Source organism: Polypterus senegalus, chromosome 12 (genome assembly GCF_016835505.1).
Source record: "Polypterus senegalus isolate Bchr_013 chromosome 12, ASM1683550v1, whole genome shotgun sequence".
Classification (NCBI taxonomy): Eukaryota; Metazoa; Chordata; class Cladistia; order Polypteriformes; family Polypteridae; genus Polypterus; species Polypterus senegalus.
Window position 1 is genome coordinate 11890271 of NC_053165.1, and position 8604 is coordinate 11898874.

The window sequence follows — 8604 nt, forward strand, 5'->3', positions numbered from 1 at the left end:
TTGCCTTCTGGGTCTGCGGATGAAGGAGAAGAGAGTGTTAGCAACTCCTCAGGCACTGGTGTCAGTATGCTTACCTTAACAGAGCTCTGTAGAGGCTCCCATTGGGCGCATGAACATGAGTGTATATTTGTGTTAAAATGTGCTGTTTGGATTGAGGTTATTATCTTATTATAAAATAAGCTAATTTTAGGGTTAAGTGGTAGCGCTGCAGCCTCGCAGTAAGGAGACCAGGTTTTGAGTCCCATGGAGTCTTCATATTCTCCATGTGTCTGCGTGGGTTTTGTGCAGGTGCTCCGATTTCCTCCCACTGTCTAAAGACATGCAGGTTAGGTGAATTGCCAATTGTCCCGTGTGTGTGTTCACCCTGCAATGGACCGACACCTTGCCCAGGGTTTGTTCCTGCCTTGTGTCTTATGCTGGCTGGGATAGGGTCTGCCACCCATGACCTTGGTCTGGATTAAATGGGTTAGAAAATGATATGACTAATTTTTTACACCATGAAACACACCCTCTACCTCCAGCCAGGTACCAGGACATTTTTCCTAGTCTGCTGAGTCATGTCCATGGGAGGCCTAAGGCTTTTCTTATCTGGGATTTTTAACACCCTTTTTAGGCTCAGGGCTTGATCTCTTATCTATTTGCGGGCCCACAAAATATTGGACTACAATCCGTTTGCCACAGGAATAGTTTTGTGAGTGGACAAGTGTGGTGAAGATAAGGCACTGATCTGCTTGAGCAGCACTAATTAAAGGCTGGAGAAGCCTGAGGGTCGTCCACTCAATCAGGCTCCATAGCTAACCACGCCGCTGCTGTGTTAATTCTACTGCCAGGAGTCGAGGTCAGAAAGTTCACTCAAGATTTCAATTGCAAAAAAATCTTTACAGGAGCACTTGCATGCTGTGTGGAGGCAGACATCCATATTGCCTTCCCACTTTTATTGATATACTTCATGTGTGGGTGTGTTGGCAGCAGTCTTTCTGACTGTGAAAAGAACATTAAACTGACATCACCCACAAAGAAGACAGTCATTCAGAAGCGCAGTACATCTTTAGGATTTTCCTGAATTGAATGTAATTGTGCGTGCTTAAGTGGTGACATGTCATGACATAACATGTGACCATGCAAATATCAACTGACTGACATCCGTATTAGGAACACCAGCCTCAAGTGTTTCCCTTCTGAACAGCCTGACTTATTCAGAGAACAAACTTAACAAAGCCGAGGGATGCTATCCCATAATTACTCTGAAGAAACCCTCACTTTTAGCAGATTCACTGATGGTGACCATAGAGAAAAGCTTGTTCTCTCTTATACCATAGACTGTATTTTCCCAACCTTTGTGGTGTTACAACCCAGTTTTTCACATGCCAGAGTGTTTGCAACCCACCAGTGGCCCCCTCCATGAATTTACAGCAATTCACTAGACACCCCCCACCCATGAATTTTGAGCAATTATAGGAGCCGGAGTGAAACTGTCCTTTGGCATCACGCGATCACCAAAGCAATAGAGAAATCAAGAGCAATCATCAATGCTGAATCAAGCATGATCTTCAGAGCAGGGTCTGGGAAGGTTGCCCAGTCCACCTGTGATGCTGCTGCCATGAATTGAGTGTGACCATAGGAACTTTTCATCTGGAGGCGGCCACAGCCCATAGTTTGAGAAATGCTACCATGGACGATTAACTGGATTAACATCTGGAGAATAATACTAAAGAACAGAAGTACAGCGTCTTCAGTAAGTATCCAGAACTCATCTTTTTTTCACATTATGCTGTCTTCATAGTCTTTTGCTAAAATCTTTTCAGTTCATTTTTTTCCCTTTTGCCTCTTGACTCACCGGTACAAGAAAACCTGTGGTATACTGTTCAATTCATCTTGACGTCTAGTTATGCAAGATATTAAGCTTTTTGGGGTTCCCCCCTATTTTTGGCCCACTAGGCCCCAAACCGCCTCATCTTTACGTTATTTTTAAATCATATTTTGTGCAGGAAATTACACCCTTATAATAAAAAGCAAACTAAATAAATGGTAAGAAGGACTTTCAGTTGTGCATGGCACATCAATTGACCTCAGGGGATTACCCCTAATAAGAGGTTAAAGTTACTCCTTTTCACAAAAATTTGAGAAAGAAATGAGGGTCGGTAATATAGGCACGTGGAGTGTCATTTTATGCTATTTCAAGGTTGCTGATCATGAATCTATCTGCCATTTTGAAGCCGGTCTCTAGCACAGATAAATGGGGAGGATTGACATCAGGAAAGGCATCTGGCCGTAAAAATCACGTCAAAACCTCTATTGGAGAAGTCTAGGCAAAAGAAATAGCTACCCCATATAAAAATGGAAATAGCTATGGAAGAAGAAGAAGAAAAGGAAGAGGGTTGCAGAAAGGTTTGGTAATATAACATAATATGACACTCCATATGTCTATTTCAAGGCTACTGATCACAAACATGATACTATTTTTGATATTTGATTCTTTACTGGTGGTCCTAGCCCCTATAAGAGCCACTCCCAGAAGGTTAAAAATAATTATATATTTCAAACATAAGCATGTGGGGTATCAATTTAGTCAGTGATTATAAATATGGTGTTATTTTTGATCCTTTACTAGGGGTCTACCCCTCTACTGACCTCCATTAGTGGGGTAAAATGACAAAATTCTTTTACAATGGAGAATATTTCGACTTGAAACACATGAATTAATGCACACATTTTAATATTTCAAATATATGACCCAACTATCCGTATTTATCATGTTCTTCTTATAGCGTCTTAAGCTAATTCAGACTTTTTCCATCTAAAACCATATGTGACAAGTTGTGCATTGTCATTGGACCCCTTTGGTATCACAACAAAAACATTTGTTATGTAACCGATTCTGGCCCACCTATTCTTCATCGTCCAGCCTCTGCTGGCCAGTCTGTTTCCAATCACAGGGCAATAGTGGGCTGAATGTGTGTTTGGTCAGTGATCTCAACTTATCTGTGATACTGTAGGGGCAAAAACCCTCAAAGGTCTGCTGCTTCCTGATGTCCTGTATCATGCCATATATTTATGTGTGTGTGTGTACATGTGTATAATAAAATTCTCTTTATTATACAGTACTTAAATGTTTTTCATTTTTACAAAAATAAAACCAGAATTCTTAAACACTGCCAGGTTTTAGGACTCTTGCTGTCCTTCAAGGGACCTTTTGTAAAGGGCTAAAAGTGTTATACATTGTAGTGGCTAAGCTATTGGTATATTAGGCACAGTGTTGCTCTGGTTACCTTATAAAATACCCATAAACAATTATGTTATAGATCAAGTGACACAATGGTGTGCCCAGTCACCTCACTGGGTCTATGTGGGCATTCATCCCTTAACCCCACAGACATTCAGGTTAGTGTTAACTGGTGACTCTTACTATGGCCCTGTATGGTAGATTCTGGTGTTCCATTTAGTGGTAGGCTCCAGCTTTACACAGATCTGAACTGGATTAAGTGGGATTGAGAATGTTATCTTATAGTTGTATTTGTAATGTGCTTTAGATTGGTGTAAGGTAATATAAATAAAGAGTGCTTGGGTTCACAGTGATTCCCTGACATACGCCATGGCCAAGTGATCATGCCACTGCTAACTCTCAATTTATGAGCCCCATGGCGACCCAAACAAAACTCCACAGCAGTGGAAAGTTTTTGCCCTTTAACTTTACGGATGTAGCTGTGCACACGCAAGCAGGCAGGCTCATGCAGGAGCCTGTGAAAGGCAGTCCTGGGAGAGCTTGTCGCGATCTCCACCGCCCTCGTCTTGCTTGCCTGCAGATGGGCGTGCTCATGCTGGGAAGCATTTGTCTGAAGCGCATTATCCTGACCCGCACTAACCACTCCAGCAATGTCACGTTCCTGCCTGTGGCCTTTCATGTGAAACCGTGAAACCCTGGGCTAAATTTGGCCCTGTGGATTCCAGAAGCAGATGTGCCTGGCACCCAGTCAATAGAAACCTGATCTCGCTGTCAGCTCAGCAGGGCGATTGTTAAAGATGCAGCCGGCTTAATTGAGCTGTAATTTATGAAAGGGGCTTTCTGAGGCGTCCATTTAGCTGTGCCACAAAATAATGCTGACAAAACAGACAGAGGACGCCTTTGAAATTTCAGGCTGGTGCCAGGCACATCCAGCAGCCAAAAAGCTGGGTGGCATCTGTTGTTTGTTTTAAAGGCTACTAATAACTGGCATAAATATTTTCTTTTCACAATAATGAACGTTTCAAAGAGTTGGAAAAAAAAAATTATGACAGGGCATTGGCACTGCAGGAAGGACTATTCAGGAGACACACATTTACACCTGGGTGATGCCATCCAAATAGAGTTTGCAATATTCTTCCTGTTTTCACATTCAGTGAAGGAATAAGAGGGGGCAGGGTGGGAAAATATGTTTTGGGTCAAGACTGAGACAAGCCAAAAAAAAAGTATATTTTTTTCACATGGAAGAAAAAAAAACGTTTTTAATAAATAATGAGGTTACGGGAAAAAATATTAACCACCGTCTCTGGCACGGAATGGCGTGGCTCCCTTGGGAATACAGCCTCCTTCAATGGAAAGGAGGTGTTTTCCGGTTAAGTTGGCTGAACCAGACGAAAGCAAGCAGCCTGGGATTTTTTTCAGTCTTTCTGCCATGACCTCTGAAACTCAGTGCAGTCAACATGTTGCTCACACGCAGCTTGACTCTGCTTTTCCAGATGGGTTTGTGTTTGCAACAGAGAACCTCACAGTCTGTCAGACCTGAAGCAACCTGTGATTTGCTCAGACGATAATGAGCTCTTGACCCAGAAGTCGTGGTTTTGGTGGCTGTACTTGAAAACGGATTTTATAAAATATGTGTATCGTTGCATCTAGCAAGTACAATGTGTAATATGGTCTTTCCTAAACAGTTCATCTCACAAGATAATCTCCCCGAGTTCAGAAAGTATTTGTAGTCTACCACGCAGCACAGTACTGGAAACAGTCTATGTTAGAGTGTCAATCATGCTTGCGGTTGAAGACAACCTGCACGGGCTTAGCAACATGTAGGGTTACCTAAGGTTTTAATGTACTCAGGTGGGTGTGCTATTCATTTCAAGGAATGGCTGAGAATTTAGAGAAGATTAACAGAGTCTGATTGTGGGCAGCAAAGGTGTGGCCTCAGTGATTACTGGATATTACTGTTTAGATTACAGCAGGGGTGCCCAGTTTTGGCAGGTTTTCATTCTAAAACATTTCTCAACTTCCTATCAATCCTTGTTCATAACTGAACTTTTTGTTGGATCAGGTGTCTAATGCCAGCTTTCAGCCTGCATTCTCTGAAATTATTACCAGTACAGGTTTTATTTCTCTTTGAAATTTCCAAAGAATTTTATTGCTGCCATGGCGTGGTTCGCCTACTAATTAACTATAGGCACTTATTGAGCAAATTATTAGCTACATCTGCTTATCCATTCACTGATCTAATCAGCCAATCAAGTGGAAGTGGCGTAATGCATAGAATAATGCAGATACAGCACAGAAGCGTCAGTTAATGTTCATATCCTGCTCCACTGACAGACTGAGGAGACCCCACACTATGCGACTCTTCAATGCCACCCGGGGGGAAAACGTTAACATTATACAAAGTTATTGTCTGTTATTACCTGCATTTTTATCACTCTTTAATTTAATATTGTTTTTTAACAGTATGCTGTTGCTGGAGAATGTGAATTTCCCTTTGGGATTAATAAAGTATCTATCTATCTATTTATCTAAAACACAAGAATGGGAAAAAAAATATGATCTTGGTGGGTTTGACTGTGGCATGAGTGTTGGGGCAAGACAGGCTGCTTTAAGTATTTCTGTATTTGCTTTTCTCCTGGGATTTTCACACACAACTGTCCCTACAGTTTAATTCTGAATGGTGCAAAAACAAAAGACAATGCATGAGTGAGAGTTCTGTGGCTGGAAATGCCTTGTTGATGAGAGAGGTTAGAGGAGAATGGCCATCCTTGTTAGAGCCGACAAAAAGGCAGTGGTATCTCAAATAAGCACTCTGTAGAAATGTGCTGAGCAAAAAAGATGTCTCAGAATGTACAACACATCATGGCAGATGGTTTAAAACAGCAAGAGACCACATTGGGTTCCACTCCTGTCTAGCCAAGAGCAGAAAACTATGGCTGCAGTGGACACGGGCTTATCAAAACCAGATAGCCTGGAAAAACCATAGCCTGTTCAAATGAATCTCAATTTCTGCTGAGGCGCACAGATGGCAAGGTCAGAATTTGTAACCAATTAATCCATGCAATCCAACCTGACTTATGTCAATAGTCCATGCTGCTGGTGGTGGTGTAATGGTGTGGGGACTGTTTTCATGGCACACTTTGGGCCCGTTAATACCAATCAGTCTTCACTTGAATGCCACAGGCTCTTTGAGAATTGTTGCTGACCATGTGCATCTCTTTATGGCCACAATTTACCCATCTTCTCATGGCTACTTCCAGCAGGATAATACATCATGTCACAAAGCAAAAGTCATCTCATACTGGGTTCATGAACATGACAATGCATTCAGAGTTCTTCAGTGGCCTTCCCAGTCACCACATCTGAATCCAGTGGAACACCTTTGGGATGTAGTAGGATGGGAGATTAGCAGCTGACAAATCTGCAGAAATTGTGATGCAATCATGTCAACATGGACCAGAATGTCAATGAATGGTTCCAACATCTTCTGGAATCCATGCCACGAAAAACTGAAACTATTCTGAGAGTAAAAATGAGGTCCTACCCAGTAATGGTATAGCGTTCCTAATAATTTGCTCAGAGAATGTAGTGTGAATATGAAGATAATCAAATCTGGTATCTTGTATTTGTATTTCATGTTTTAGAAATTACACAATGGAATAAAAAAGTTGAGGAATCGAGGGGTTCTAATCCTTTAGAGTCCAGAAAATATATTGTGGATTTCCGTGAACAGTAAAATACAGTACTGGTAAGAATGTCCATCATAGACAAATGCTGTTAGGAACAGAAGGAGAACACTAGAATTACCAGAGCCTACGAAAGGGAAGCTGAAGGTAAATTCTGAATTTACGCGGTAAATAGGTAAATAACATTAGATCTGGCTTTTATGTAAGTAACATATAAATGTTAATGTTTTGGGCATATGCACCGTCCTTTGTATGTAAGAGCCAGATCTACAGCGTAAAGTCACGAGTGCAGAGCTTCCCATGTACATATACAAAGTACAGCGATGGCAAAAGTGAATTTTTGATCCGATTTAGAACTGTTGTCATGATTTGAGCTTACCTCTGTTATAGCACATCTATGTGAAAACAGCCGTGTTAAACGCCGGGAGAGGTTCTATGGGGAGTTGGGATCGTGAATGTGGCTGAGAAAAAGACAGAATGAAAAAAACAAAGCTAACCTTTGCAAGTATCATAAATTACACCAGCTGTTACAGACTGGAATCAAATGTAAGTTTTTATTCTAAAATAGTAAGAATACGAGCAGCTCAGTTCTCAAAACGAACCCACCCGGGATCGAACCCGTGAAGCTTTGATTACCAGTCAATGGCTGATACTGCTTCATCACCTAAGCTGTGATAACGAATGCATGTCAATGTTGCAGGTAAACGCGGGTTGTTTTTCTGCAATTATATGTTTGAATAAAAGTGCATCTGTTCTGTTATATTTGTACCTTTTGTGAAAGTGTGTCTTTGATATTTGGAATTCAGGCTTCACACATTATATAGTTAATACCTACATTTTGTCATTTACTACTAGAATATGAAAAACGTTTCTATTTTAAAAATGTGTATACACAGATTACTGTAGAAATGCGGGTGTTCCAAATAACGATCTGTTATTTCCACTCTAAAACTCCACTTCACTCCCAGATAATCAATCAATGCATGAGCTGGGAGAAGTTTGTGCACGTTCTAAGTCGGTGGGGGGATGGAATAGCCGGCTGCTTGCAGCTTGTCTTTATCGGCACATTTAGAAGACAAAAGACGCTGGCAGAGAGGTGCGAACGGATCTAAGAAGCGATTTAAGGTGGGACGGATCTACGAGTTTTTTAATGGGCTCTGGTAATTCTAGTGTTAAACAACACATTTTACTAACCACAACAACTGCTTTCTAAGTTAGACACTGACTGAAGTGAAAGCCTGCAGCCACAGCGGCCCACCAGGACCACAACTGGACACCTGTGTTTAAAGACTCACAATGTATGAATAAAAAGGAAGAATGGGAGCCAGGTGCAGGTGTTCGTGTCTTAGCATTAATGAATGGGATGAAAGCCAGCAGCTTTCTTGCTCTTAGCATCTCTCGTTGAGCACTTGGCATTCCCGCTCATCGCACAGCTGCAATCATTTGCGAATTTAGCACGGTATTTGAAATAGAAAATCTCACTTACCCATTACTCTGATCTGGGCGTTGTCTGGCTACACACTCCTGCCCTTCAACAGCTGTCATGTTCAGCTGATGGTGTTTCTTGAGCATCCTTGGTAAAAGAAATGTCATCTTGGGAGACGTCGGAATTATTATTCTTCATTTCAGTGACGACTTTATCTAAGGCAATTTATAACATTAGAAATCCAACTGGTTACATTTCTTTTTGTTTTT